We start from the raw sequence: 6,000 nt of genomic DNA, 5'->3' as shown, positions 1-6,000 counted from the left end.
TGATGCCTAACATCAAAAACATGCAATAGATTTTTACGAAGGCATTGATATGTGTACAAACGAGTGAACTACAACAAGAAAAATTTCAAGTGTGGACTCGGCAATTTGAACTACAACTTACGTCAAGAAGGAAACAGGCCTCTCCAACAACACCCCCAGGTTGTTCCTCTTGCGTTAAATAATAGCTGGGTTTTAAGGCAAACACGTGGGTTGCAATTTTGACAAGAACAGCCACCCAGGGTGAAGCATCGCAAGGAAAATATGGGTTGTGCTCTGATCTTCGGCTCCTTTTTTTTTGGTCCTGACTGACTTATGAAAAACCTCATATAAACAATTTTTATAAATCAAAAATAGGGAAGAAATATACCGACTGTGAGCCAAAGGCCTGAGTAACAGTACCTGTAATACAGGTAATGTTTACCACCTGAGAACACTTAAAAACATCAAGCATTAGTGTATCCACTGGGTGGCGCTGCAGGCTGATGTTGATGTCATTCCACAAATTGTTAAAGGCAATCGGGAAATATTAATAAGACAGTCATGCCTTGTAATGAAAAACTCTTCTCATTTGAATCACACACCAGTTCTAGGAGGAACGAGGAGTATGTGTTTCTATCTCTTAAACGCAGACCTTACAAACCATGGAAACATGAGAAAACTGCCTCTCAGGGGATTGATGGAGCCAACCCCTTTAAAGCAGCCCATTTGAATTTGAGCTGCAGATTCCAAAGTTATTTACCGGTGACCTTCGGTTCCTTTTTCCATTTTCAAGTGTCCGTCTGGAAACCCAGCGATCTCTACGGAAGGGAGACCGGACCAGCTGACCTGGACATTCCATATGGTGGCTCTTGCTCTCACCACTCAGTAAACATGCCAGAATGCTTCACGAGAGGCTGTGAAAAGAGAAAGCCTCTGGGGTCAGAGCAGTAGGTTCAAGTGTGACTCTTTCACGTATTTCATGGGTGTCTGCTCAGGTAAACTTCTCAGAGCTTCAACTTTAGCACATGCAAAAAGGGAATAGAAATACGTTATCTTGTTTGCTTCTCCCGTCTTATCAGAGGATCGCGTCAGCAGGTGACAGAGTGCGGTGCTTCGTGGATGTAGGTTGTTATCACGTTCTCTGGAAGCTTGGGCCACGTTCATCAAAATCCTCCCCATTCCCCTAATCCTGCAAACCCCGTGCAGAAGACTCTCTGAGCTTTGCAAATCAAAAGTTTTCTCTCAACGTGAGGTATCTGCTCATTAATTAGCTAATCGATGACGTGATAGTCTTTGATTTTTTTTCTATTAGGTTTATAGTTTTGTCTTTCAGTTTTAGGTTTTCCGTCCATCTGATGTTTATTTTTAAATGTAACGTGCAGTAGAAATCTAACTTTTTCCCCTGCATATGATGAGCTAAATTTCCTAACGTTATTTGCTAAATAATCCATCGTTTCTCCATTGATTTGTGGTGGCACTCATCTCATATTCTCTATGCCATCTATTCCGGCCCATTTGTCTGTCCATATGCCGATTGCAGGCTGCTTTAATACTGTTTTGATGTCTTTGTAATATGTTTTAAGATCTGGTAGGTCTGCTTTACTCTCTTTCCTTTCCATTTTCTGTTATCGTGGACCGACTTTCATGTAAATTTTATATGAAATATTAGTGGAAAGATGTAAGCTTTCATGTATATTTCAAAATTGATGATTCAGTTCCCCCTTAAACAATCCTTTTGGAATTTTCGTTGGAAATTTACTGAAACCTGTAGATAGATTTTGGGAGAATCAATACCTTTGCGAAGTTGTGATATCCCATGCATTAACATAATACTCCCTTCATGTAATCAGTTCTTTTAATAGAGGCAATTTCCTAACCTCTGTTAGGTTACTTAATTCCTAGGTTATAATTTTTGCTATAAATATAAACAAACTATTTTTTTTCTGTTGGGTTATTACGGAGTAGAGATACATTATTGAATTGTGCAGGTAGATACTATGCGAGGCAACCTTACTGAACTCCCCAATGAAGTATTATAGTTTGTGGATCTCCTTGGTGTTGTTGTAGAATCACATCATCTGCATCATTGACAATTTTGCCTTTTCTTTCCTGATACTTTTACCTCTTATTACTTTTTCTGGTCTTTTTATGTGGCTGGGTCCTCTAAAACTATGTTAAATATGTTGCATAGCAAAAAGGATTCATATTATCAGGATCTCTCTCTCTCTCTCCCCAGTGTGTGATTTTCATTTAAATAAAACTGAAAGAAAAGTAAGATAATGATTTATTTAGTAATCATTGTCTTTATTTAGTAATACCTTTTATACCTTATATTGTATTTTATTTTTTTAAGTTTATTTATTTATTTAGAAAGAGAGAGAGCGCACACACAAGCAGGGGAGGGGCAGAGAGAGAGGGAGGGAGAGAGAGAATCCCAAGCAGGCACCATGCTGTCAGCACGGAGCCCGACACAGGGCTCGATCTCCTGAACCCTGAGATCATGACCTGAACCGAAATCAAGAGTCCACCGCCCAATTGACTGAGCCACCCAAGCGCCCTTATACCTTATATTTTAAATTGGTTGTTCACATACAAGATTTCATCATGTTAAGGGTTAGTAGAATGAAGAACAATTCTTCATCTCTGAGTTCGGGGAATTAATTCCTTGAAAAACCTTCCTGATTTTAGATGGGAAGAATTTTCAAAGGCGATTCAAATAAGCATATGCATTAGATATGTTTAAAAAGTAATTTCTACTAAGTAACAAATCTCTCAGTAGGACAACCTATGAAGAAAGTCTTAACAGACTCCTAGAGGTCTGAAGAATTAAAATCGAAAGTCATGTAAACTGGTACAGTTCAAGGCAGGCTGTTTCCTGAGAAGCACCCGAAACTAATTGATCACTTCCTGGTCAGCAAAGCCCATCCTCGTACAGCGTTTGTCTTGTTAGATCTTTGCTCTGGCTTGTAAAGAAGGCACAACAGTTAGCTGTAGCCCCGTTTTATGGAAAAAGAGACTTACCAGATGACCAAGGCAGAACCCAGATCTTCTGGTTTATATCCAGATATGCCCGCAACAACCCTGGGTTTCTTCCAGAGATTTGACCCTACTGATGTTAGCAATGATGAAAAAGTCAGAACAGAGTGTTTTTGTGTAACTCATTTCTTCTGTCTTTAAAGAAAAAGTTGACAGGCATAGTATCAGGCTGTTGAGGGCTATGCCACTCTTAGTTGGTGGCTAATGGGACACAGTTCACCCTTATTTTATGGTGCGTGTTTAAGAAACCTAAAAGGAATTTAATTTGAAAAGTTTGAAAATCCTTTGGGACTATTAGAAACACCTTGAACTCCATATACTTGGGACATAGGATTATTTACCTAAATATTATATTGTACCCTTCACAACCTGTCTATTGCAGCTGGAAAGTAGATATGCCTGCGGGGAGGAGGGGGACAGAATCTGAGGACACTTGGTCATTTTCTGTTCTCTTAAAGATGCACAGTTGGAAGTGTTGCCTGGAAACAGTAAGTTATGAAGCACGCAGAAGGTCTGAGTGGTCCCAGTCCCTCAGCTCCCCCAATCAAGTGCCAAGAGCATTGTTCTTTACTTGTTGAAATACATTTTTCTACAGGCTGAAACATGTTAGCCCAGATCCTCTATAGTACAGAAGAAGTGCTTTTAGTTCCAATTTGGGAAAGAAGGGAGAAGGCTCAGGGAGACTAAGAAGTGGAGATAGGTGTGAAAAATCAGAGGTTTTCCTGATTTACTATGCTGCCTCCCTCAATACACACACACACACACACACACACACACCCATTTTACTTCCTGTTCATTGTAACTCAGGATAGTTTGGCCAAGCTGGTTCCTTATCCTTTTATGGCAGACAGAAAATTCTTCAGATCTATTTTCCCTTTTGAGTGAGTGGTCTGCTAAAAAGGGGGCCTCGTAAAAGCTCCTAGATCATATACTAAAGAGCCTGTCTGCTTCCTTTCCAAAACTGGCTATGGAATTCTGATGGAAGTTGGGGCCTCTAGGCGTGTGAATATGATGGGGAGCTGGGGACAATCTTTATCAACCTGGAAGGATGGACTCTGGTATGTAATGCCAGACTCCTGTCTGGAGAAATGGGAGAAGCCCATTTCTCCCTCACTGTTGTATAGTGGAGAGAAGCAGAACTTTCAATCTCCAGTGTTTGGGGTTTTGTTTTTTTTTTGTTGTGCTGCTCATAGATAAGGAATGGCAAGAATGCAAAAGAGAGGGTGGCTCGTTGAATTTTACATAATTGCATATGAGATTGGATGAGAAAATTTGCAAATATTTCTGCCCCTAGACTCATTTTTACTTGGCCAACACAATTTTTGTTTTTGATCTTAATTATTTTAATGTCAAGGCTTTTAAGAGAAAATGCGTTGTCAGTGGCTCTGTCTTATTCTAATATGATTTACAAGTCTGGTTCCTAAAGGCAGTGCGTTTATGACCCCTAGACCTAGTAATCTTTCCCACCCTGACATTTTTATGATTCTGTGGAATTGGAAAGCCAGGAGAGTTGATAGGGAGAATGACTTAAAGGAATGTAGGAATGGTTAGAAGGGAGAGTCTTATCCCCCAACTAGGTAACTTGTGTGAAAATATTCAAGTATGCCCTAGACATGAGACGGCTCTTTAGTGACTGGAAAATGGAGATGGTTTCCAGCTGTTTTAGAAAGAGTGTATCTACAGCCAAGTTGCTGAGCTGTTAGGTTCCAAAGACTGTGGGCAAGGCAAAAATTGTACATAGTTGCAAAGGGCAACCTTGAAAGCCAAGTCTTGTGTCTCAGTGAGGCTGTTTGTTTGTTTTTTCTGCAACATGAGACCAGATTGCTGTGTCTTCATTCAGCACCAAATGAAAAAGTCCACAGGCAGTGTTAAAGAGTTCTGTTGCACCAACATATTTTGAAAGCACTAGAATCCCGCAAGTGAGACTTTGAACTTAGAAAATATGAACAACTAAGATAACTTAAAAAAAGAAATCAACCAGAAATCAAGACACGCCCTCTGCTCCCTCCTTTAAAATTCTAATTCTGTGTTATTGGAAGGAAGCTTTTAGGCTTGTACATGCATACCATCTTTCTGAAAAGATACACCTGAAGGCTTACTATTTGTTATTTGCAGTGAGGGGAAATTGGGGTGGGAGTGGCTGGGAGAGGCAGTCACGAAATTATCCCTCATTTCAACCCATTGTGTGTTTATTTATTTGTTTTACTGTGAGCATGTTATCTGTCTATAAATAAAGGAAGGCATCATTTCATTCGCATGCTTTCCTCTTCCCTGATTATTTCATCTTTATTTTGCTCTGCTTTTCAAAGAGTTGTCACCTATATGTTTGATTCGGCAAATTCTATTTTCTCTAAGTGTATCCCCGAATGTCCATTGTTATTAGGTATCATGTAATTTAATTCAAGGATCAGATCGTCACTGTATGCTCCTTCTTCATGATCTTTCAGAGGAAAATATAATCACTGTTTTTTATGTGGACTCCAGATCAGTTCCATGCAACTTTAATTAATTTAATTAAGTAAAACTTTAATTTAGTTGATTATTGCCGAAACGAATAGATCTATATTGCGTTTTGCTAGCAACATAGCAACACAATTTCGAATCAAACAGTTTAGGTCTGGTTGGGGAAGACAATGACTTTGGCCTCTGGAATGCTACATTCAGAGTGTATGACTATCCAAAGTGGCAGTAAAATAAGACAGAGCAGAAGTGTGTTAGGATTATCTCGATATCATGAACAAATTGGCTGCCACTCATCTCTTTTATATGGGTGTATGTAAAGTGACACTATGTCTTTATGCTTATGACCCTTGATCTATTGTTCACAAGTAGTGATGGTCCGCATTGTATATTTTCTTGGAAACAATCTGTACCTTGCATATTATTGTTATAGTATCATCATCATGCTTGCTGTGATATGCTTAGGTGGAGCACAGAACAGACAACACAGAAAAGAGGAAACCAAGAACCCTATCCTTTGTGGTT

This window comes from Lynx rufus, unplaced genomic scaffold (assembly GCF_022079265.1).
Source record: "Lynx rufus isolate CCGP_SWC_20201006 ecotype Redwood Valley unplaced genomic scaffold, mLynRuf1.p SCAF_6, whole genome shotgun sequence".
In the NCBI taxonomy this organism is placed as follows: domain Eukaryota; kingdom Metazoa; phylum Chordata; class Mammalia; order Carnivora; family Felidae; genus Lynx; species Lynx rufus.
Note: the sequence above shows the minus strand (reverse complement) of the source record.